Here is a 26,948-nt window from a genome sequence, read left to right as displayed (position 1 = left end):
TACCTAATCTTTCATTATACTTAAGGATCTGTACAGGGTTGTTGGGATAAGGCATTGTCTACTTATATTATCTTTCTGTTTAGTGGAAAACTCACATAGATTTTATGGGTAGGGCTTAGATGGGGTAGCATTAATTTCAGAGGTAGGCACACTTTGAAGTGTTTTTTTTTTTTCTATACACTTGAAAAAAAAATTTTGTACTTCTGTTTCCTTTGTGCTTCTTCACCCTGTTCACAGGGTGAAGAATAGCTTTGAATAGCTTTCCAGCAGCTAGTATTACCTCATTCAAAGCCCAATTCTTGAAGGTTGTAATAAACTCCAATTCATGTTTCCCTGATAGTAGAAAACTCCAAGTACTGGCTTTCAAAAAGTCAGAGGTAAGAATTTTAAAATTTGTAGTTGCTTTATTTTCACTTCACTCACCTTAAAAATTCAAAATCAAAGCAAATAAGTGGAACCATGTATTTTCTCTTCAATTAACATATCTCTTGGAAAGCTGGCCATGGCTCCCAGAATTTGGGAGGTGAAGACCGGAGGAGGATCACAGTTCATGAACAGCCTCGGCTACTTAGTGAGGTCCTCCACAACTTAGTGAAATATTGTTTCAAAATAAAGAATAAAAAAATAGGGCAAGAGATGTAGCTCAGAGGTCGAATGCCCCTGGTTCCCATCCCCAGACCTGCCAAAAAAAAAAAAAAAAAATTCTCATGGAAAATCACATAGCTAACGAAAGTATGCTCTACCTTTATATAAAATATTAATGGGCAGGGTGTGGTGGCGCACGCTTGTAATCCCTGAGCTTGGGAGGCAGAGACAGGAGGATCGCGCAGGTTCCAAGCCAGCTGCGCGCGCTGGCTTAGGAGACCCTGTTTCCAAAAATAAAATAAGTCTGGGAGTGTAGCCCGGAGATAGACGGGCTTGGCTTCCAGGAACCCCAGTACCACCAAAAAAAAAAAAAAAAAAAAAAAAAAAAAAATATATATATATATATATATATATATATATATATATATATATATATTAATGGAAAAAAGAGTTTCTGAAAAATTACTTTTTTAAAATAACGTTTTTTTTGTTTGTTTAGTTGCAATGCTGGAGATTGAACCAAGGGAGAGTCTCACACATTCTAGACAAGCATTCTACCACTAAGCCACATCCCCAGTTCACATTTTGATAATGTTTAGAAATGTGAAAAGGTCATTTGGAAAGGGTAACAATATCATCTTCAACCAAAGGCTTGGGAACACATGCCTAAGTAAAAATAATGCATCTGATATGAACAAAAAGAGATGGCCAAAAATGCCATTGAGAAATTAGAAGTAAAATAATAATAGGAAAAGGTAGAGGAAGCCAGCTGAGAGGGTATATCTGAGACACAGAACTCTGAGAAAGGAATGGGATGAATCCTGGGGAAAACCTCAAATACTTTTTGTTGTTGTTGTTGTTGTCGTCGTTGTTGGTGGTGTTGGTGGTGGTGGTTTTCGGTACTGGGGATGGAACCTAGTCTAACACCTCAACAGGGTCCAATCCGGCCTCAGAGGAATCAGTAGTGGCCTTGCCTCACGGAAGGCTCCAATGCCGGCTGCTGGTCCCGGCACCGGCCTAACCCCTCGGCAGGCTCCAATCCCAGCCTTGGAGGCCCCAGTAGTGGCCTTTCCTCACGGCAGGCTCTGATGCCAGCCATTAGCCCCGGCACCGGCCTAACCCCTCTGCTGGCTCTGATGCTGGCCTCTGAGGCCCCAGCACCGGCCTTTCCTCACGGCAGGCTCTGATGCTGGCCTCTCTGGCCCCAGCAGCGGACAAATCCCTCAGCAGGCTCCGATCCCAGCCTCAGAGGCCTCAGTAGTGGCCTTGACTCACAGAAAGCTCCGATGCCAACCGCTGGCCCTGGCACCTGCCTAATCCCTGGGCAGGCTCTTATCCTGGCCTCTGAGGCCCCAGTACCGGCCTTGCCTCATGGCAGGCTCCGATGCTGGCCTCGCTGGCCCCAACACCAGCCTAATCCCTCGGCAAGCTCCGATTCTGGCCGCAGAGGCCTTAATAGGGGCCTTGCTTCACGTAAGGCTCTGATGTCGGCCGCTGGCCCTGGCACCGGCCTAACCTCTCGGCAGGCTCTGATCCTGGCCTCAGAGACCCCAGCACCGGCCTTGCCTCACTGCAGGCTCTGATTCTGGCCTCGCTGGCCCAAGCACTGGCCTAAGCCCTCGGCAGGCTCTGATCCCAGCCTCAGAGGCCCCAGCACCAGCCTTGTCTCACAGCAAGCTCCGATACCGTCCTCGCTGGCTCCAACACTGGTCTAACCCCTCCGCAGACTCCAATCCTGGCCTCAGAGGCCTCAGTAGCGGCTTGCCTAACGGAAGGCTCTGATGACGGCCATTGGATCCGGCACCGGTCTAAAACCTCAGCAGGCTCTTATCCTGGCCTCGGAGGCCCCAGCACTGGCCTTGCCTCACGGCAGGCTTCGTTTCTGGCCGCTGGCCCCTGCATCAGCCTAACCCCTTGGCAGGCTCCAATGCCAGCCTCAGAGGCCCCAGTAGCAGCCTTGCCTCATGGCAGGCTCCAATGCTGGCCATTGGCCCCGGCATCGGCCTAACCCCTTAGCAGGCTCCAATCCCAGCCTTGGAGACCCCAGTAGCGGCCTTGCCTCACGGCAGACTTCGATGCCGGCCATTGGCCCTGGCACCAGCCCAACCCCTCAGCAGGCTCTTATCCTGGCCTCGGAGACCCCAGCACCGGCCATGCCTCATGGCAGACTCCGATGCTGGCCTCACTCACCCCAGCACCAGCCTAACCCCTCGGCAGGCTCTGATCCTGGCCTCAGAGGCCCCAGCACCGGCCTTGCCTCACAGCAGGCTTCAATGCCGGTCATTGGCCCTGGCACTGGCCTAACCCCTTGGCAGGCTCTTATCCTGGCCTCGGAGGCCCCAGAACCAGCCTTGCCTCACGGCAGGCTCCAATGCCAGCCTCAGAGGCCCCAGTAGAGGCCTTGCCTCACGGCAGGGTCTGATGCCAGCCATTGGACCCGGCCTCCGCCCAACCCCTCGGCAGGCTCTTATCCTGGCCTCGGAGGCCCCAGCACCAGCCTTGCTTCATGGCAAACTCTGATGCCAGCTTCGCTGGCCCCAGCACCGGCCAAACCCCTCGGCCAGCTCCGATACTGGCCTCGGAGGCCTCAGTAGTGGCCTTGCCTCACGGAAGGTTCCAATGCCAGCTGCTGGCCCCAGCACCAGCCTAACCCCTCGGCAGGCTCCATCAGGGCCTCGGAGGCCCCAGCACCGGGCTTTTCTCACAGTGAGCTCCAATCCCAGCCATGCTGGCCCTGGCACCAGCTTAACCCCTCAGCAGGCTTCAATCCCGGCCTTGAAGGCCTCAGCACCAGCCTTGCCTCACAGCAGGCTCCGATCCCGCCCTCACTGGCCCCAGCATTGGCCTAACCCCTCGGCAGGCTCTGATCTTGGCATAGGAGGCCCCAGTAGTGGCCGTACCTCACGGCAGGCTCTGATGTCAGCCATTGGCCCCGGCACAGGCCTAACCCCTCAGCAGGCTCCGATCACTGTCTCGAAGCTCCAGCACCGGCCTTGCCTCATGGCAGGCTCTGATCCTGGCCTTGTTGGCTCCAGCACTGGCCTAACCCCTCAGCAGGCTCAGATCCTGGCCTCGAAGGCCCCAGCACTGGCTTTGCCTCATGGCAGGCTCCGATCCTGGCCTCACTGCCCCAGCACCAGCCTAACCCCTCGGCAGGCTCCAATCCCAGCATCAGAGGCTCCAGCACCAGCCTTGCCTCACGGCAGGCTCCAATCCCAGCTTTGCTGTGTCCATTGCCGGCCTCACCCCTCGGCAGTCTCCAATCCAAGCACCCTCCTCGCCCAACCATTGTCCCACGTTCTCAAGCATGTGTGGTGGTAACATTCTGCTTCTGTGGTTATTATTTCAAAGGTTCCAGGTGTAATGCATCAGATATCTGCCTCCCTTGAGTACTGGCCACTGCCATTGCCACTGCCTCCACCATTTCAAATCCTTCCCAAGCTCTTTTTCTACTCTGAATGTTGTCCAGTGTTCCTAAGCATGCATGATGGTAGCATTCAGCATTTGGTGTCATTTCTTCAAAAAAATAAGGTTGGTTGGATCTGGCTTCTGCTTCTCCTGAATACAAGTCTCTACCACCATCGCGGAGACCACTTTCAACACCGCCTTTCTCCTTGGTCTCCGCTAAACTCTCTCCTTACAGGTGATGTCCAAGATTCTTAACAATATAGAGAAACAGCAGTCCTTCTTCACAGGGAATTATTCCATAAGTTCCAGTGCATTTGGATAAGTTTTGTCTTCATCTCCAGTGTCCTGGCATCTGCCATGGCTTTCTTATCTTAACTCCTCTTGGATATTTTTTCTTTTTCTTGTCCTTTTTTTTTTTTAATAAGAGAAGACAGTATATGTGGTTTGAGGAGGTAGTGGAATCAGACACTCAGTAGCACTGTGAACTAGTCGGTTTCCCCATGGGTCCAGCGTGCTTCGCACTACTATGCCTGGGGCCCAGAGTCCTGCGACCCGGGCCCCGGCTGGAGTGCCCCGCGTGGCCCCTGCCCAGGACCCAGGGTACTGGCCCCGGTTTCTCCAGGGGTCTGGCGTGCTACACGCAGTCCGGCCCTCGGCCCAGAGTTCTGTGACCCAGCTCCGGCTGGCGTACCCCGTGCGACCCCCACCCGGGACCCAGGGTACTGGGCCAGGTTTCTCCAGGGGTCTGGCATGCTATGCATGGTCCGGCCTGGGGCCCAGAGTCCCACGACCCGGGCCTCAGCTGGTGTGCCCCGCGCGACCCCCACCTGGGACCCAGCGTCTTCCACAGTCTTCTTTGAATATAATAAGAAAGGGGGAATTGTAGGGAGCCATCAAGGTTTTTCCCTAAAAGAATATTTCTGACTCAGCTGACTGTCCTTTGCCCAGAGTCAACAAGGTTTGGGGTCATGGAAAGTTCAAAGTAAAAGGTATCAGAGAAGATCAGGTGGTGATGGCACAAGGGTATTGATTGAACTGCCTGTGATGTATGTGCTTTGGATCTGTCTTTATTGTATTCAGTTGGTGATAGATGAGGATATTGATTGACCTGAAACTGTATAAGTACCACAAGAGAAATGAATCTGGTATCAGCCAGTAGAGATATTGACCTGGGAGTGGACTGGCGATCCTTCCATGCTTGAATTAAAATTCTTTTAATTAAATTCTTGGCATTAAATTCTTTCACTCTTACTCCTGTCTTTGGAACCTTACTTTTGCCGGCTGGCTCCAGTAAAGAATGTAAGTTTGTAACGTATTTTATGAACAAATCATACTTTTTCTTTACATAATTGAAATGAATGCTATGTGTTACAGACTAAAAAAAAATAGGGCTTTGAATGGAAAAAAAAAATTAGTTCTGTCTGTTGAAACCAACATCTAAAGAACATTGAGCTGACTGCAGCTTCTCTAGGACTTCTATACATTGTCTGTTAATGGTGTATGGGGCATGCGTTAAGAGTATTTTTTTCAGATTATTTAAGATTTGGGATTCTGGGACTCAAACCCAAATTTATCTACTTTTCATACTTCCATCTACTTCTATTATGACAGTTATTTTATTATTATTATTATTTATTATTATTATTATTATTATTATTATTATTATTATTTGGTGGTACTGGGGTTTCTGGAAGTCCTTCTACCTCCGGGCTACACTCCCTCCGAACCAGTGAGATCCTCCTGTCTCCACCTCCCAAGCACAGGGATTACAAGCATGTGATACCACGCCTGGTCTATGACAGTTATTTTTATTAATTCCATTTTCATCCTTCTACTTATCTCTGACCTTCCATCTCTGAATTTCTGGATCCTCACTAGCATTCCACATTATGATTTCTGAAGAATCTTTCACAAATGAAAATCCATTGGTAAGGATATCATCCTAACTCAGCCACCTCCCTAAAACTCATGACAACAAAATGGTTAATTCCATAAAATGGCAGAGTGCAAATTAAGGGAAGTAGAATGTACATCCTTGAGGTTTTCATATTTAAAACTGAAAAGGTAGATAATATAACTCTATCATTTACCATGATGATGTGGCATTACTAAAATATTACATGTGTCATTTATTTAATCATATTTTAGAAATATCTCATGATATGCCTATCTCCATAGGTTTTCATAGATTACTTTTCTTGATAATTCTAGTAGTTTAAGTATTCAACCAATGGATATACACTATACTTAATTTGGTTACTCCTGTATATGTGGCTGTATTGATTTTCTGTAATTTCTAAATGTTAAAAGCTAATCCAGGGAATATTTGGTTCTTAATTTAAGTAATCCTATTCTGCAGAATTATGGTTTAAGTTTATATATTCCTAAGGTAGAATTATTGAGTCAAATTGTATATACACAGTCTGTCACCACTTATTTTTTCAAAGCAAATAGTTATGCTCAATTATATTCATGTCACAGAAATATTAAAATTTTGAATGTTTTTATTTAAGCAAAGTTGTTTTACCTATTAAGGATAAATACAATAACAACCTGAGAAATATTTTCTATTTTTTCATTATTGACAAAAATGTATATTTTCTATATTGTTGTAATCTTTGCCTATAAAAATATTGATTCATGAGCCAGGTGTGGTGGCACACACTTGTAATCCCAGCATTCAGGAGGCTGAGACCGGAGGATAGCGGTTCGCAGACAGCCTCAGCTACTTAGTGAGTCCCTCTGCAACTCAGTGAGATCCTGTTTCAAAATAAAGAATAAAAAAAAATTGGACAGGGGGAGTGGCTCGGAGGTCAAGTGCCTCTGGGTTCCATCCCCAAACCCATACACATAAAAAAATTGATTCATATATTTTTCCATATTTAAAATAAAAGATCCTGATCTTTAATAAACACAATATAAACACTTTAAAAATCATATTTGATGCAAATATATTCCAAGCATTTCATCTGTTTTTCTCATTTGTGTACAATTATTATATTTATAATATTTTTGTCAATATTTTCTCTAATCTCTCTTCTTCCTATGGATAAATTATTTATTCATCATTTTTGTATTTATTCTCATTTATTAGAAATTTAATTTGTCCTCACTACTTCAGCTTTCAAAACATTTAAATGGGAGGACTTCCAGGAAGAAGGCTACGGAGAAAAGCGGTGTTTATGAGTCCCGCTAACAATCAATCTCTGTTACCACAAAATCATCACCTTTCATAGCCACAAAACACCATCAGCAGAGAAATAAAAACTGTAAATACAAGAGGAAAAGAGGAAAAGAGGGCTGCAAGAACAACCAGACACCAGAAAAGAAACCAGCCTGCAGTGCAGCGGCCGGAGCCAAGCCACAGAACTGCGGCGGTGCCATTTTCCCTCACAGCACCAGGCTCCGGAGAGAAGGGGGACTCAGAACTGAGCTCAAAACCAGAGAGGAGATATGCCAGCCTAACGGCCGAGGATGCAACAGCAGCGCCATACTGCCGGCAGAAGTGGCGAGTTCACCGGAAGGCTCCAGACCAGCGCACTCAACAACCCACCAGCCTCTAGAGAGGAGGGGTGGACAGTGAGCCGAGGTGAGCAACTGTGGAATAGCCGGGTGTAACTCGGCAGTTTTTTCAGTGCAAGAAGCATCTAAAGCTCCCAGAGGCCGGGATCAGCACACCCTGCTGGTACTCAGAGTGGAGCTCAAAACCAGAGAAGAAATATGCCAGCCCCACAGCCAAGGGCATGGCAGTGGTGCTATATTGCCAGCGGCAGCAGCAGTGAATTCACCGAGTCCACTACAGCTCCATCAGCGCACTCAACAACCGTGAGTCAAATTGCGACCCCAGTACTACACTCCCAGGGACTTGCGCAAATAGTCTCCCTGGGTCAGAGATTTTTGCAGTCCCACCCAGTGGGGGAATGGCGGCGGCAGAGATATCACATCATAGTTGCAACTTCCCACTGGAGAACGTCCAGTCTTGCACCCCCATGGTCTAAAGCAGCCTCGATTGACTCCCTGGGTCTGAGAATTTGCGATACAACTCAGTAAAGGAATAGTGGTGATTAAGATACCACAGACTCAAGACCCAGGAAACAACCCAGAAAAGGCACAAACTTCTGAAATCATGGGAAAGAGAAATAACAATGAAGCAATGAATGCCCACAACCCCACAACATTAGAACCTGATAACATAGAAATTCAGAGATCTCTAGAAGATCAAATCAGAAAAATAAGTGTAGAAATAATAGAGGACTTTCAAAAAGAATTCAGAGAGCCAAAAAGAGTAAAGGATGCAATCATTGAAATAAAGACATTAATTAAAAGTATAAACAAATTAGACCACATGGAGAATAGAATCTTGCTCATAGAAGATAATCACTCCAAAAAAGAATGCATAGTCTCTAATTTAGAAAAAAAAAAAGGCAGCAGGAATCTGACATTGAAGAAATATGGGCCCATTTTAAGAGAGCTAACCTAAGAAAAAATGGAATAGAGGAGGGAAAAAAAAAAAGTGAAACCAAAGGGATCAACAATCTCTTCAAGAAAGTGATAGCAGAAAATTTTCCAAACATAAAGCAAGAGGTTAATACACAGGTCCAGGAAACTTATAGAACTCTCTTTAGACAGGATCAGAGAAAAGGATCCCCATGCCACATAATTGTCAAAATGACTAATATAGAACACAAGAAGAGAATCTTAAAGGCAACAAAAACAAAGGGTCAAGTGACATTCAGAGGCAAATGAACTAGAATCACTCCAAACTTCCCAAACCAAGTCATGAAAGCCAGAAGGGCATGGAGTAACATATTCCAAACTCTGAAAGAAAACTACTTCCACCCCAAAATTCATACCCAGCAAAATTATCTATCAAATTAGATGGGGAAATAAGAAGCTTCCATGACAAACAGAAACTGAAGGAATTTATGTCTTCAAAAACCAACACTAGAGAAAATACTCAAGGAGATTAACTGCAAAGAAGAAACAGGTAATACACTCCAGAACCAAAGAAACAAGATTTTCACTCCAGCAGACAACCAAGCAAAGAAGAATAAACAGTATCTCAAACAGAAATAAAATCTTAATATGTTAGGAATTAAAATTTTTCTCTCTATAATCACACTGAATGTAAATGGCCTCAACTAGCCAATAAAAATACATAAAGTGGCAAAAAGGATTAAAAATCAGAATCCATCCATCTGCTGCTTACAAGAAAAACACCTTACAAATAAAGATAGGAACAAACTCAAGGTAAAGGGCTGAAGTAAGGTAATACATGCCAATGGAACTCAAAGACAAGCAGGAGTAGCAACTATGATATCAGACAAGTTAGACTTCAAACCCAAACTTATTAGAAGAGACAAAGAAGGTCATATTTTACTGATAAAAGGAATAATCCAGCAAGAGGAAATAACAAAAATCAACATCTATGCCTCAAACATAGGTGCAGCTACTTTCCTAAACCAAACTCTTTGTAACATGAAGTCACACATAAATCCCAACACAATAATACTGGGAGACTTCAACACACCTCTCACAACACTAGAGCGATCTTCCAGACAAAGGGTAATTAAAGATGCCTCAGAACTAAAAAAAACACCATTAACCAAATGGACCTTTTGGACACATATAGAATATTTCACCCAACTACAGCATAGTTTACATTTTTCTCAGCTGCTTACAGAACATTCTCTAGATCACATGATTCTTTTATATAAAACCTTCTAGTATATTTAAATCACACACACACAAATGATGAGACCTTAGCATCTCCTTCTGGCCAGCATGTCTCTGCCTGGCTCTACATGGATTCATACCTACTAGGTCTTCATTCTCTTAATTTACAGGACATGTTTATTTGTCCCTAAAGGACATGCTAATTTTGTTCTTACCTCAAGCCGTTGCATCTGCTAGTATTTGCCAGGGATGCTTGTCCTTTGATGGGTGCCTGTTTGCCTCCTTTTTGTTATTTAAGTAATTGTTAAAATGTCATTTTCATAAATATCAGAGACTTCCCTAGACCCCTCTACAAAAACTTCCAAGTCATAATTCAGATAATATCATCCTATTTTGTATTAGTAACACCAATATAAATTGAAATCATTTTAAAAACTAACTTTTCTATAATTTTCCTTTGGCACTGAAATAAAAGCTCCAGAAATATGATCATCTAGCATCTTGAAGAGTGGAAATAATTTGATAAATATTCATTGGATTAATAAATTTAAAAAATTTTAATGCATAAATCAGAGTATCATTTTTGATGAAGTAACATTAATATTGCTTTACTTGCTAATTTTTTTAACAAATATTTTCTTAATTTATATTTTCTTTAATAGAAAATTCTGAAATTCTTTTTCACGGTTTAAACAATTGAAGTTATAGAAATCTGTATATCTATATTTTTTCTACATCTTTCTCACCTCTTTTTTTCCCACTTTCATCCCTAAAACAGGAAATGGCTGTTGTTAACCTTTTGTGATACTTCCAAAGTTTCTTTTGTATGCAAAAATGACTACAGTAAATAGTTTAATGTTCTGCCATTTTTTAATGTTACAACTGAACATAATATGACTATCTTGACTTACCTTTTCTTTCATTAACTATGTACCCTGAAGGTCTTAGGAGAATTCTCTCATTCTTTCTCCAGAACTATAATATCCCTATTCAGTGAATTATAATTAATAAAAACAATCCTTATCCCTTATTAATGGTAATTTGATTTTTCCATCATTTTACTTCTAATAATAATGCTTGAGTAAATAATCTTATACATACTTTATTATGTCCATGAGAAAATCCCTAGGATACTCCTTACATTGGAATTGTTATGTAAAAAGTTATATGCCTTTGTACTTTTGATAGCTCCTGAACTTGCTCTTTATAAATCTTAAATTACATGTCCATCAGCTCTGTATGATAATACTTGTTTACTTACAGCTTTGCCAAAAGAAAGTTTTATCAAGTATTTGGGTATTTGCCAACCTAATAGATGAAAAATGAAGTAATTTATCTTGTTATGCTTAGCAGTTGAGCATCTTTAAATGTGTGTAAAAGCCATTTCTAATTTCTTTTCTACAAACTGCTCTCTTTGACAAATTTTAAAATTTTACTAATATAAAGATTCAATAGATATTTACTATATGGCAGCAATATTATGCATATTTGGGATATATAGTAAGTGTATAGATGAGACCAACATGGCAAACATACTTATAACTATGTATTTTGACTTTAAGTTTTTTTTTTTTAATTTGGGACATGCAAAGGTTTTCATATATAATTGAATTTTTACTTTTTTCATAAATCTTATATAGAAAGCTTTTGCTACCAGTCTGCATTCAAGCTATATACTTTTGTACTATTGAAAGAGGTTCTCACCTTCTGGAAATGTATGTGGGGTATGTGTGTGTGTGTGTGTGTGTGTGTGTGTGTGTGTGTGTATCTCACTTTTTGGGGTAAGGCTAATTGGGTGATATATGCATGTATGTTTCCACCATTATTCCATTAAGATGTATAACTACAATGCACCAATAAAATAAAAAAAAATAAAAATGAGGTATGTAGGAACAATTTTGTTGTTTTTGTATAATTTTCAGAAGAAATTGGCAGTGGATGGAGAGTTGATATAGCCATGTTTATATCCAAAATCTCTAGATATTTATTTTATGAGACACTTGTAACTATAGACATCATCACAAAATGTACTCAGAAAAACACTTTTGGCTGCTTCCACAGTAACCAGTTGGGAGGAATGATGTAGCAAAAATTTATTTTACAATGGTACTGATATTGAAAAGTGAATTCTCTAATCATAAAAATTAAGAGAGTAGGATACACAGAACTACAAAATACAAAATGGCAGAAAATACATGTGGCCCAGTTTCAGGCCCTTTCTGGTTTTGGGATGCTGGAAATTGACCCTAGGTCATCACACATACTCTTTAACACCAAGCCACACTGCCAGCCCCTCAGACACTATTTTAAAGCTCTGTGCTTACCTACACATCACAGACTAGAATATGTAGCTCATGACTGCTGGTGGCATTTTTTATTTTTTTCAGTAGATTTTTGTTTGTAATGGAAAAATCACCACAAAAGCCAGGTGTTGTGCATTCTTGTAATCCCAGTAATCATGTGGTTGAGACAGGAGAATCTTGGTTCGACATCACCTCTGCTACTTAGGATTTTTGCAACTCTATGAGACCCTGTTTCAAAATAAAGACTAAAAAATAGGACTGGGTATGTGGTTCGGAGGTAGAATGTCCTTGGGTTCCATCCCTAGTATTAAAATCCCTGAATCACATTTTCTTACTACAGTGGAAAAAAAAAATCAATCATCTAATGCCTTGTTTTTTCATTCTTTCTCTTTCCTTTTTTGAACTTCATTCTTTTTCTACAAGAAAAGTACCCGAAATGCATTTTTGTGTTTGGATTTGGAACCATTTATTATTTTCCATTTTTTCTTCTTCCTTTCTGTGAATGAAACAGATAGGTTTTATTAAAGAGGCTTTTCAGGTACCCCAGGGTCTTCTTTTTACATTCATTGACTTTTTAAATTATAAAGCAGAGTAGAGTTTCAACATTTTAATAATTATTCTTTTCATATATAAGCCTTAAATATTAGCTTAATAATTTTTTCTAAGTCATACACACTTAAAAACTGTTAGATGTGGCAGATGCAAAAGATTGGTCACAAGATTAATATGAATCTAGAAATTGTTAGTTTTTAGGGCAACATGGAATAAAAAAAAACCCTAATATTCCCTATAGAGGTTTTTTTCTGTAGATATGATTGCACTAGTTTTACTACATGCAAGTGACTTTCATCCCACGCCAGAGTTTTGATGACTTATTTCTACATAAAAATATAAGATTACATGAAAGTAAAACAAAAGAAGAAAAAATAAAGTATTTAGTACAAGTTTTACAAATCATAAAGGAGAAAATTTTAACAGATTTATTAATATATAATTTTATTACCATAACATGAAATGTGTTTTGAAATTAATTGATTTTCTATTAGTTACAAACTCATGTAAATATCACCATAATCTAATTTTAGAACATCTTAATTATTCTTGAAATAAATACTGTACCTGCTAACAGTAATTCTGCATTCACCTCCCTGCCTACTCCTATGCAACCACTAACCTCATCTACTCTATAAATTTGCTAGTTCTGGACACTTCATATTGATGGAGTCATAGAATATGTGGCAGTTTGTAACTAACGTCCTTCACTTAGTATAATGTTCTGAAGATCCATCTGTACTTTATCACATCACATCTCATTACTGTATTCCTTTTTACTGCTGATTAAAGTTTCATTGTATGGATATACTATGCCTATCAATTCATCAATTGATAGCTATTTGGAATGCTTCCACTTTGGATTATTATTATTGATTTTATCAATGTCCGTGCATGTTAAAGTATAGATCCTTTTCATTTATTTGGGGCTCTATATCTAAAATATTATTTTTTGTGCTATACTAATTCATATTCAACAATTTAAGAAACCAAGACTCATTTTTGCCAACACAGGTGTTAGAATCCTTTACCATTTTAAAATTACATTATTTGTATTTTTGTTACTGAGCTGCAATAATTCTTTATGTATTATGGATATAAATCCCTTAGGGGATATATGATTTGTGAATTTTTTCTTCTAATATGTAACTGTGTAAGTCTATCTTTTTATACTCTATTGACAAGATTTTTAAAAATAATTTAATAAATCATTTATTTGTACATCAATAAATAACATGTATACTAATCCTAAAAGTTTAGACAAGACTACATTAGTTATTTATGGATTATAAAACTGGGCACCATTTGCAGTTGAATGTTGACTCCAAGCAGGCGCTGCAGACACTCTTAGTGCCCCACTTGTAATGCTGTTGAGTAAACAGCACTCACTGCTTACGTACACCCATGCATAACCTGTTACTATAACTTGTCCCAAAAAGGATGCATTCTTCTTAGTCCATCCTCTCTTCGTAGTCAAAATACTATAAATCACAAATTAATAAAACTTCATTATATTTGAGGACTGCCAAAGCTAAAGGTGTTTGTTTCTTACATGAAAATGTATAGATGGGTAAGTCATGAGGCAATGGCACTTTGGAAGTTTAAACCAACAATGTACTGTTAGTAACAGACTATACAAAATTGTCCTGTGATCCCATTCTAAACTTACAGTTCAGTTAATTGTACTGTCCTCATCGGAATATTTATAACTACCAACATGGGAGAAAACATTGGGGTCTTAAATCAAGGTAGCTATTTAATTTGGTATTCTTCTTATAATCAAGAAGTTAATCTACATAGATCATTTTAGAATGCATCTTTTGACCCTGTCTTTCTTGAAGAAAACTGATGCATCATTTCTGGAGAGCGAGAAGTTGGAACCTTTCCATTTAGTTTAGAACAGCTGTCAGGTGGTGGCACCCACCTGTAATCCCAGCAATTCAGAAGACTGAGGCAAGAGGATTGAGTTCAATGCCAGCCTTAGCAACTTCACAGAACCTTCTCAAAGAAAATAAAAGGGAGGAGGAAGTTGGGAGTATAGCTCAGTGGTAGACCACCCTGGATTCAATCCTCAGTACTGTTAAAAAATTCAATCCTCAGTACTGTTAAAAAAAAAAAGTAATAAGACGAACAGTTCTGTGTATCAGATTTTTGAATCGATCTTTCTGAATTCATGGTTTTTAAATTGGCGGTTGGCCAAGGCCTAAAATCTGGGAACCATGCCTAGTCCAAGAAGATGCTTCAAAGTGTCTTAGAATTGTCTTCCAGCTTACAGGAAGTAATAGATTCCACCAAATCCTAAAATTAGGTGTATAAAGGGAATTTCAAGAAAATTCCACACTTTACAAGGGAGCTTTGAAAAAATTTTGTCTCGAGGGTAAATAATAGCTCTTCTCAACTGAAAACTTCATTACTATCTTTCCCTTACTATATATGGGAGAAGCTGAAGAATAAGGAGTACATTTTTACTTACATAGCACCAAATATAACTACCAACTTCTGAAAGAACAGAGAAACTAAGAATTGCAGAGTTTCAGAGTATCTAAAATTTAAATATTAACTCTCTTATTTATACATGTTTTTTTCTTCTTATATGAAAGGTACTAATTTACTTAAACATCTTACATTTTTAAAAGAAAGTAGAAATTCTTAGAAGTGAATATTCACCATTCCTCCTCTCCTCAAGTAGGTAATTACACCACAAAGAGTTTCACGGGGAGATACTTTCTTGCTTTGAGAAATGTAAATAAATATAAAAGCCATCTTGTCTAAATTTTTAGGGTTAGAAATATATAATTCTACTTTTATAAATCAGCTAGTTGAAATATGTCAGCACAATCATTTGAATGGGTTGTCTGCATACTGGACAGGGCTTCTTTTCTTTAGCTTCTTTGCACATGTGAAACATGACATAAGATGTCCAGTTTTACCATGAACTATACAACCATTTTTAGGTCGACCTTGACAAATCACACAAGGTTCAACGGCATTAAGGGGAAAACTAGATTCCATATTTTCTTCTTTGTCTTGTGTTTCTTCCCTCTTAATCTCATCAACATCTTCTTGGCTACTATAAATAAGGCTACTAGAAGTTGATGGCTGAGAATAGTCTTCACTCTCTTGTGACTGAGAGGCTTGTGTGACTGTACTGTCATCTTCTTCAACACATAACTCTCTGGAATCATTCAATGTAGTTTGTTTGTTTGTTTGTTTGTTTGTTTGTTTGTTTTACCATCAGGTACATCCAAACCTTCTTCTGCCTGTGTTGGGTTTTCTAGTTTGACTTTCTCAAGGATTTCCCTTTTATCTTTCCCTTTATCTTCAGGAAGCCAGTTCTCACGAAGGGCCCAACACCTGTTGCAATGTCTCCGCAGGGGAGGATTCATTTCGTTGCATGAAGTACATTTCCAATAGTCAGCTAAGGAAATTTCAGGATCTTCTTCAAATGAATCTGTGTCACTTTGCCCTGCCTGATACACAGTAACTCGATATACCTCATCATCTTCATCTGAGAGCTCTTGTCCTTCAGTAAGGCTGTAGTCTTCTGAATCAAGAGAGTCAACTTCAAAGTCTACACTAAACTGATCTGAAACTGAGTCCTGATCCAATCAATCAGCTGAATGTTCACTCATGTCATCATAAAGATCCTGTTTCACTAATTCCTCTCCTCCTGAATAAGGTAGATGGTGTAGAAATCAAATTGGAAGATGAAGGCTTCTCTTCCTGTAGCTCTTGCACAGGATCCTTCTGATCACTCCAACCTTCAAGTTGGCACCTGTTTTCACTCACAGATGTACTGGAATCTGATGATTCTTGTTGATTGACTACCACCAAGTTTCTGTAGATCATTGCATATATTTTCCTGTGTTCTTTCACAGAGAAGCTCGGCACTCCAAACAAATCCCCTAGAAGATCATTTGAACAATAGACTATATGTTGTTGCCTTTCATCATATAATCGTCTTGTCATAATATACTGGCCAAGATAAAATATAACCTCTTTCTGTATGTGTCTTTTTGTGCTCCAACAGACTTCAATAACCTCAGGAACAATGGCTTCAGTCTAACCTGGATCAGTGAGAGAAAAGCTGCCACAAGTCCATGGCCCCAGAGGTCGACCTCGGTAGCCAGTGACCACAGCTGGGAAGAGGAATGGTTTAAATAGCCCCAGCTGGAGACAAGTCGGGGCTTAGCTCCTCTGACTCCACACGCAGGACATGTCCGAACTGCTCCTCGCCTCGCCGGGCTTCTTGCACGGGATAGGCCGGGGGCTCCTGCAGGGCGCTCCAGTTTCCTTCACAAGACTCACAGAAAGCCCAACGCCCCCGGCCTCGGCGACCATTCCGCTCGCAGGGCCCAGGCCCTTGGGCGCTTGAATGCAAGGCTACCGGAGTGAGGAAGGCTCCCCTCCCCGGCGACAGAATGAAGGCTCAGGGCTGCCCCGCGGACTCGCCTTCTGGCTCCATCTTCTCCCAGCTGCACCGGGCAGCACAGGTACTCCGGAGGCGCTGAGGTCCGCGCTGCATGCCCCCTAAGGCCCGCGGGGAGCGCCCTATTGACAGATTTTTTACTTTTAAATTCATCAATTTCTTTAATATTTTACATGACATTAAAAATTAAATTATTAGTTGGATGACTAAAATAACTTTAATATACCTTTATTGGGACATCATAGTCTGACAACATAATGCAATTCTGAATGATAGAGACATACATGCATACAGATGTTATTCACATATGTGAAATTATCAATGCCAATCTCAACTTTATAAGAAAAGGGAGTAAGAAAATCAATTCTGAGATAATTCATTATAAATTAAAGAAAGGTAAGTAACGTAATGTTTATTGGTTGTACCTTGGTTAAGAATCATTGAAAGACTGGTTTAATACTCAAAAGTATTTGGAATAAGTGTTTATTTATGCTTTACTGCAGTAAGATTATTTTCTTTTTTGCTTTCAGTTAATAGATAATGCATATAGGAATGTTTAAAGTAACCTATTTGCATATTATACCTGTCAGATTATGGATATAATAATATTTTGTCTACTGAATTTTATATCTTTCTAATGAGATTTTGTTAGCATATTTCCTTCCAAACTAGGGCAAACTTTGTAATTAGTATTATAAATATTTATAACTGGCTACAGTAGACACAATTGAATTTTTTGAATTCTGCATAAATGTTACATTATTGACTGTGTCAAATGTTTCCCTTGCAAATAATTTTTTCATACAAGAGCATTCAGAATCAATAAGTCTCAGCAGATTTCCAACACTTATTAAACTAAAGATGACAAATTGTTATCAAAATAAAATACAAGCATATTGCCAATATTAACATTTGTCTACATTTTATATAATTTCTAGAAAGAGAGTCTGATCAGCAAAGCATCATAAAATCATAGTTGTGCAATCTATTATATCATTTTATCCTGCTCTAGTGACATATCTATTTATCTAAAATCACAACCTTAAATTCATATACCTGAAGTTAATCATCTTAACATATAGTTACTTAATGTTCATGACTTATTTGTACCGTTGGTATAGGATTGTAAATACTTCTTACAGTATTCTCAACTTCATAAGAAGTCCTTAAAGTCATTCAGCAAATACTTATTTGAGGCTATGTAGTTGAAACAAAAGGAAAGATATCATGGGTTTGTCATTTTTCTATACTTTATGAAAATTGTGTATGTGTTCACATAATTTTAATAGTGATGGTAATGGGGAGAAACTAATTGTATCATAGTTCTACTAGGAAGAAACCAAGGCAACATACATACTCCTTAAATGATTCACACACAATTGCTAATTGGTACTTGATTTTTTATTTTTGACATTTTGGTTTTTTGTTTTGGTACTGGGTATTGAACCCAGGAGAAGTCTACCTCCAAACTATATCCTCAGATTTTATTTATTTATTTATTTATTTATTTATTTATTTATTTATTTATTTTGAAATAGGGTCTCGCTAAGTTGATGAGGGTCTCTCTAAGCTGCTGAAGCTGGTCTCAAACCTGCAATCCTCCCGTCTCAGCCTTCCAAGTACTAAAATTAGAGGTGTATGCTACCTTGCTCAGCTCTGTTCTTTAAATGATTATATCCTGTTCTTTTTTTTTTTTTTTTTTGGTACTGGGGTTCCTGGAAACCCTTCTATCTCCGGGCTACACTCCCAGACACCTATTTTATACTTTTTATTTAGAAACAGGGTCTCTTAAGCCAGCACAGCTGGTTTCGAACCTGCGCGATCCTCCTGTCTCCGCCTCCCAAGCGCGGGGATTACAAGCATGCGCCACCATGCCGGGCTATCCTGTTCTTTTTAACTAGATGGTTTTTAGCAAAACCATCTATTTATTATAAAACATGTACAAATTGTGGTTTCAAAATATTTTATATATTCATTGTAATGTGTTTTCTAATAACAGCATAAAAATATGTATTCTATAAGAGCTACAAAATAAGAAAGTGAGGAAAATTTAAATTTTTTTAAGGTAAGAGCAGATATATTCCAGATGAAGGTAAGGCTTTGTAATGAACAGGAATGCTAAAGAAATAATATGAAAAGCTCTTTTCCTTCTCCTGAAATAAATCTTCCCTCCTTTTTATATTTTTGTTCATGTTTTGTGCTTTGTGTATCTCTTTTTATTGTCCTGGCCCAGCCCCTGCTGGGACAAGTCTGCTCTGGGATATTGAAATTCTCTTCTTCACTTCAGCAGTAGCTGTCAAGGCTCTGCCTCCCAGGCCTGTGCTCATCCAAACAGTGATTACCTTGGACACTTGCTAAATCATAGAAACCTCATTTGCACCTAAATACAGTCTATGTACATGAATAATAATTGTTCATCTTTCGAGTAAAATTACATAAACATAGAGAAGCCACATAATCAGACATGTTTATGGCAGGTTGGCTAAGAGTTTTCAAAAGTCATTACATCAGGCTAATTAATGTTTCAAATTTGCAGAAGGAGGTCTGTCCACATTAACCAGTGCCAACATTTTCTTCTCCATGTTGCCTACTGTTCCTCATCGCAGCCCAACTGCCAAGTTCATTGAATACAGCCTTAACAGACAAAATTTACTGAGCCTTTGACATGCATAGGACTAGACTTATGACTTTACATGGAAGTAAAATGTTCTTCATAATCATGGAGGTGTGATCATGGCATAATAATATAAAGGAACTTGGAATTTGTATTTAGATATACCTTGGTTGTATCTCATGCTAGACTGGGCTTCAACTTTCTAATATTCAGTTTTTTTAAATATTTGAAGTAAGAAGTATAATCATAACTTGAAGATTTAAAAAATTTATTTTTTATTTTTTATTTATTTTTTTGGTGTTACTGGGGTTTCTGGAAACCCTTCTACCTCCAGGCAACACTCCCAGACCTATTATATATATATATATTAAATTTTATTTTATATATATATATATATATATATATATATATATATATATATATATTTTTTTTTTTTTTTGGAAACAGGGTCTCTTAAGCCAGCACTGTTGGCTTCGAACCTGCGCGATCTTCCTGTCTCTGGCTCCCAAGCACAGGGATTACAAGTGTGTGCCACCATGCCCAATTAAATTGAAGATTTTAAGTGACCTACTATCACTATAATTTTTTGTAGCCTTTTCTCTTTTCAGAATGATGTTTAGACCTTTCAGGACAATGAAAACGCTATATTCTCAGTCTATCCAGGATAGGAAAAAAGTACTAACAGTATCTTTTATTTCTAAACAATTTAAATTTGTACCATGCACATTACCTTCTGAAAAATCTCCTCCAGTGTTTCCCATCACTCATCCACTATTTTTTCTTACTCTAGCTATTATAAAAAATTCTATGCATTGTGCACTGCTGTTCATGGTGGCATATGTATGCAGGAAATTAATACAAGTAATGCATCTGAAGAAATAAAACAAAATCAAAACCTGGTCCATGTTATTTTTTTGTTTGTTTTTTTTTCAAACTTCAAATTTTGTCATAGACAATTTATAACAATGAGGGCAATGTATTTCTCAATATCGATGACCACCTCTAATAAACTGGAGACACTGACTGTAATTTTTTGTTTTGGTGGTACTGGGGTTTCTGGAAGCCCTTCTACCTCTGGGCTATACTGCCAGACCTATTTTATAGTTTTTTATTTTTGGAAACAGGGTCTCTTAAGCCAGCACGGCTGGCTTGGAACCCCCGTGATCCTCCTGTCTCCGCCTCCCAAGTGTGGAGATTAAAAGTATGCGCCACCACACCTGACTGCAATTTTGTTTTAATATTAGTACAGAATATGTCAAGTCGAGATTAAGGGCAGAAGTGAAATAGAAAAGATAAAGAGTGCTTTTTGATGTTATTGAAATCTAAGTAATAACCATAAAGGGTTACATATATCTGATGGCTTTTAGAATGAACTTGCCTTTTGTTTTGTTTTATGAGGAACTTGGAGTGAAAACTTAAGCTCTTGTCACTCTATGAACTTCATCCAAAATCAACTGATGAGCTAGATTAGAAGAAACATAACAGTTATAAAAATGCTATTTTAAATCTCTTTATTGGCATTTGTGCACAATAAAAATGCTACTTTACAATGATCCTGCCTTGCCCATGATAACATGAAGATGCTAAAATAAAGGACCCTTGGATTTCATTGGATTAACACTTATTTTTATCCAGTGGAGTGTAGGTCAAAGGTCCTTTACAAACTGAAATTCTAGCTGTAGGAAGCAGTATTATAAGACAGAAAACAGGAAAGACTATTAATCAAAAGTGAAAGGTTCCACTGAAAGCAGATCAGTCTTGGTAAATAACTCAAAGATCATTTTCCATGCACACAATTATTTTGTAGTTGCAGTTCATGCCAAGATTTTAAATAAAACTGATAGGAGATTTCATTATTCAAGCATGTACTGTGTATATAATATAATCCCCATCACTCAGTGGGGCAAGACAAAAATGACATAAAACAGAATATTTTTAAAATCTAATTGCTCCATACTATACTAGGTGAGCTTTCATTTCAAATATTTATTTCCATTTTGAGGTCTACTGAGGCCTAATATTGTTAAAGTGAGAACAGTTTTTGAACCATATAGACTTTTGTGGATAGTTTAGAAACATATTTCTAAAGTGATGAATGGCTGGCACTATTATTTCTATCTTTATTTTTTCATTTATTTTACTAGTTCAGAAAGGATTCAATTTAATAAAAATTTCCATCATATACTGTAACTTCCCCTTTATTTTTTTAATAGTAATATTAGACTCTGCTTCAAACACAGGTAAGGCCAATAAAGTTTCTGAAGACACAGTTTTCTTATTTTTAAAAGATACTCTTTCTTAAAGAAGGCTGATAAGACTAGAGATGGAGGTCAAGATACACTGTCTCATGTAAATCTGAGATTAACCTACAGAGATTTGTTTTTCTTTCTCTCAAGTGTCAAATGAATGATCCATTCTCTTGTCCCAGAGGTGGTCCTGAATATACATCTAAAATATATATTGAGTCAGAGAAACATCCAACTTTCTAGTAAAAATAAATTATAGAAATAGTATATTATTACATAACTTTTAACCACTCATTACATCAAATATATTGTTGTTTTGTTGAAATAACTAATTAAACTAAAATATTTTGTCAATAATTTCTTTTTACTTTAGCCAACCATTGATTTACCTTAATTTATCAATAAAAGGTAACATTATTGTGAAGAATTAAGAAATACAGCAAGGGAGACTTCCAGGAAGATGGTGACCAAGAAAAGCAGGGCTTAAGAGCCCCTCTAACAACCAATCTCCATTACCACAAAATCAGCGCCTTTCATAGCCAGAAAACACCATCATCAGAGAAACAAAAAAATCACCAGGCTCCAGAGAGGAAGGGGACTCAGAATGGAACTCAGAGCCACAGAGGAGATACACAGGCCTCACGCCCAAGGACTCGGCAGCAGCGCCTTACTGCTGGCGGCAGCGGCGAGTTCACCGGACGGCTACAGCGAGCCGAGGTGAGCCGTAGTGGAACAGCCGGGCAGAATTTTTCGGCGCAGGGAGCATATAAAGCTCCCAGTGGCTGAGCTCAGCACATGCTGCAGGGACTCAGAGCGGAGCTCAAAACCAGAGAAGAAATATGCCAGCCTCACGGCTGAGGGCGTGGCACTGGCGGCAGCAGCAGAGAATTCACCGAGTCCACTACAGCTCCATCTGCGCACTCAACAACAATGAGTCAAATTGTGGCTCCTAGAGGAGAAATCCCAGTACTGTACTCCCAGGGACTTGACCCAGTGGGGGAGTGGAGGTGGCAGAGATGTCACACCATAGGACAACGCCCAACCAGCACCCCCCATGGTCTAAAGCAGCCTTGATTGACTTCCTGGGTCTGACACTCTGCGATACAACCCAGTAAAGGAGTAGTGGGGACTGAGATACCACAGACTCGAGATCCAGAGCACCTTAAGTGAAGTCATAGTGACCCAAGGGAAGAACCCAGAGAAGGCACAAACTTCCTAAATCATGGGAAAAAGGAATGCCCACAACCCCACATGGTTAACCTAGATAACCATTGGTGGGAGGGGGGAAGGGAAAACAGGGGCGGGGGGGAGAGGGCACCAAATATAATTTAAATGTATACTATTTATGTTCAGTAAAAAAAATTGTTAAAAAAAGAAAAAAATTAAGTACTTCAAACAAGATCCTTGTTAAATTCACAACTGGAAAACTTGTATACGTTTTTTCCTTTTTTAATCAGAAAGCAAAATTAAGAATTGCCTGCTGATCATCAGATTGCAGCAAATACTTATTTGCCACAAAGTATTGTTTTATATATAAAGGCCACTTTTTTTCACATATGTACTTAGAAAATCCAGTATGCAATGCTGGTCTTAGACTTTAAAAATAAAATTTTAATGTCTCAAAAAAAAAAGTTAATTCTGAATAATAAAAACTAGTGGGTATATCAAATATAGAAAATATACACATATATTTAGATGTGTTATTGTATAATAAATATAAAATATTAAAGTAATTTAAATTACTAAATTAAATTATGTTAAATAAATGCTTACATAATATATTTACATATATACATAATTTTCCTGTTTATAAAAATTACTTCAACTACTAGCATTTGCCCTAATATTACTGTATAAGTGTTGTCCAAGGATATTACTAAACAGCATGAAATTCTAATGAATAAGATTTTATTTTATCTCTTGTCAGGAAATCATTTTTTTCAGCCTCTAGGTATTTTTCTTTTTTTTTTTTTTTTGGCGGTACTGGGTTCCCTTCTACCTCCAGGCTATACTCCCAGACGTATTTTATATTTTTATTTGGAAACAGGGTCTCTTAAGCCAGAGAGGCTGGCTTCAAACCTGTGTGATCCTCCTGTCTCTGCCTCCCAAGTGCGGGGATTAGAAGTGTGCACCACCAGGCCCAGCTCTGGTAACTTTCAAACTGCCCTTTGTTGCTCATTCTTATTGATTCAAAACATCTTTTTGAAACTGGGCATGCTGGTGCACACTTGTAATTCCAGTATGTTACAGGCTGAAATGAGAGGATCTCAGTTCACATCCAGCCTGAACAACTTAGTGAGACCCTGTTTCAAGATAAAGAAGACTTCCGAGAAGATGGCGATGGAGAAAAGCAGGGTTTATGAGCCCCGCTAACAACCAATCTCTATTACCACACAGTCAGCACCTTTCATAGCCAGAAAACACCATCAGCAGAGAAACAAAAAATGTAATTACAAGGGACAGAGAAAAGGGATGGAAAAACAAGACACCGGAAAGAAACCAGACTGCAGTGCTGGTTTCTGAACCAGCTGGTTTCTGAAGCCAGAGCCACAGTGCAAAGTGGCGGGCGCCATTTTCCCTTGCAGCACTAGGCTCCAGAGAGGAGGGGAACTCTCAGAGCCAGAGCTCAGAGCCAGAGAGGAGATATGCCGGCTTCACGGCTGAGGACACAGCAGCAGCGCCTTACTACTGGTGGCAGCAGCAAGCTCACCGAACGGCACCAGACCAACGTACTAAACAGCCCACCAACCAGGCTCCAGAGAGGAGCGGTGGACAGTGAGCCGAGGTGAGCCACTGCGGATCAACCAGGAGGAATTCGGCAGATTTCTCGGCACAGGGAGCATCTAAAGCTCCCAGAGGCTGGGCTCAGCACACCCTGCAGGGACTCAGAGAGGAGCTCAAAAACAGAAAAGGAATACACCAGCCTCACGGCTGAGGGCATGGCAGTGGCACCATATTGCCACCAGCGACAGCAGCAGGGAATTCACTGAGTCCACTACAGCTCCATCTGTGTACTCAACAACAGTGAGTCAAATTGTGGCTCCTAGAGGAGAAATGCCAGTACTGTACTCCCAGGGACTTGACCCAGTGGGGGAGTGGAGGTGGCAGAGATGTCACACCATAGGAGAATGCCCAACCTGGCACCCCCCCATGGTCTAAAGCAGCCTTGATTGACTTCCTGGGTCTGAGACTCTGCGATATAACCCAGTAAAGGAGTAGTGGGGACTGAGATACCTCAGACTCGAGATTCAGAGCACCTTAAGTGAAGTTGTAGTGACCCAAGGGGAGAACCCAGAGAAGGCACAAACTTCCTAAATCATGGGAAAGAGGAATAACAATGGAGCAATAAATGCCCACAACCCCACAACATCAGAACCCGATAAAACAGAAATCCAGAGATTTCTAGAAGATCAAATCAGGAAAATAACTGTAGAAATAATAGAGGTGTTTTGAAAAGAATTCAGAGAGAGCCAAAAAGAGATAAAGGATACAATTAATGAAGTAAAGGCCTCAATTCAAAGTACAAACAACCGATTAGACCACATGGAGAACAGAATCTCGCTCTTAGAAGATGATCATTCCAAAAATGGACGCATAGTTTCTAATCCAGAAAAAAATATCCGACAGCAGGAATCTGATATTAAAGAAATATGGGCCCATTTTAAGAGAGCTAACCTAAGAATATTTGGAATAGAGGAGGAAAAGAAAGTGAAACCAAAGGGATCAACAATCTCTTCAAGAAAGTAATAGCAGAAAATTTTCCAAACATAGAGCAAGAGGTTGATACACAGGTCCAGGAAACTTATAGAACTCCCTTTAGACAGGATCGGAGAAGAGGATCCCCACACCACATCATTGTCAAAATGATCAATGTGGAAGCCAAGCAGAGAATCTTAAAGGCAACAAAAACAAAGGGCCAAGTGACATTCAGAGGCAAACCAATTAGAATCACTTCAGACTTCCCAAACCAAGTCATGAGAGCCAGAAGGGCTTGGAGTAACATATTCCAAACTCTGAAAGAAAACAACTTCCAGCCAAAAATTTCATAACCAGCAAAACTTTCTATCAAATTAGATGGGGAAATAAGAAGCTTCCATGACAAACAGAAACTGAAGGAATTTATGTCTTCAAAACCAGCACTAGAGAAAATACTCAAAGAGATTAACTACAAAGAAGAAATAGGTACCACACACCAGAACCAGAGAAACAAGATTTTCCATCCAACACACAACTAAAATTGGTTATCTGTGGAGATTCATTACTTATGTTAGTCTTTTACCTATCTCTAAATGGTATTGTTTGCCTTAATTGTTGTTAATTTTTAGGATTTCTAGTTGGAATATTAATATACCTTCAGATATAGCATTTAGAAATATTTTATCCCATTCTATCAGTAACTTTTAACTCTGTTTACATTGTCTTTGGATATACAATATTTTTTTTTTAGGGAGTTTGTATACTCTTCTGTTGCCTGTGCCATTGAAATCATATCTAAGAAATCACTGACAATTTCAATGTTGTGAGGTTTTATGACCAAGATTTTCTTCTAAAAGTTTATAGTCTTAAGATTTATATTTAGGTCTTTTATCTATTTTGAGTTAATATTTGTATATGGGATTAGGTAAGGGTCCAGTTTTATTCTTTTTCATGTAATTATTATTTTTCAACAATATTTAGTTAAAAGATTATTATTTCCCCCACCAAATGTTCATGGAAAACTTGTCAAAAATAACTTGACAATATATGGAAGAATTTCTCTCTAGGCTTTTATTTAACTCCAATGGTTTATATATCTGCCTTTAGAACAGTACTACACTGTTTCAATTATTGTAGCTTTATATGGTTTGAAATCAGAAAATATATATCTTCTAGCTTTGTTCTTTTTTGAGATTGTTTTGGGTATCTAGAGTCCATGTTCCATATTAGGATAGATTTTTTTCTGAAAAATAAATATATAAATATATGATAGTGCCACCTAAAAAAAAAGAAAGAAAAAAATATTCTCTGGTAAGAAAGAAGTAAAAAGAAATATTGAAATGTTATCTTTAAGTTATCAAAAGCTTGGTATCAGACAAATGAAACTGTTATGTGAGATTATCATTTTTAATTTTGGATAAATTGCTATAATACTAGAT

At 39.1% G+C, this 26,948-nt stretch overlaps 1 pseudogene across 1 annotated transcript; it reads right to left on the bottom strand.

The window, feature by feature from the left end:
• Window positions 1–15,339: 15,339 nt before the first annotated feature.
• LOC308265068 (E3 ubiquitin-protein ligase Mdm2-like) lies at window positions 15,340–16,865 on the bottom strand (annotated as a pseudogene). The gene is made up of 2 exons: window positions 16,734–16,865; window positions 15,340–16,663 (listed from the first exon to the last, which is right to left on the bottom strand). The product of its transcript is annotated as an E3 ubiquitin-protein ligase Mdm2-like (transcript).
• Window positions 16,866–26,948: the final 10,083 nt, after the last annotated feature.

The sequence above is a fragment of the Muscardinus avellanarius genome (genome assembly GCF_963383645.1).
Source record: "Muscardinus avellanarius genome assembly, chromosome: 7".
Lineage (NCBI taxonomy): Eukaryota > Metazoa > Chordata > Mammalia > Rodentia > Gliridae > Muscardinus > Muscardinus avellanarius.
The sequence above is the reverse complement of the archived record's forward strand: the minus strand, read 5'-3'. Positions and strand labels throughout refer to the sequence as shown.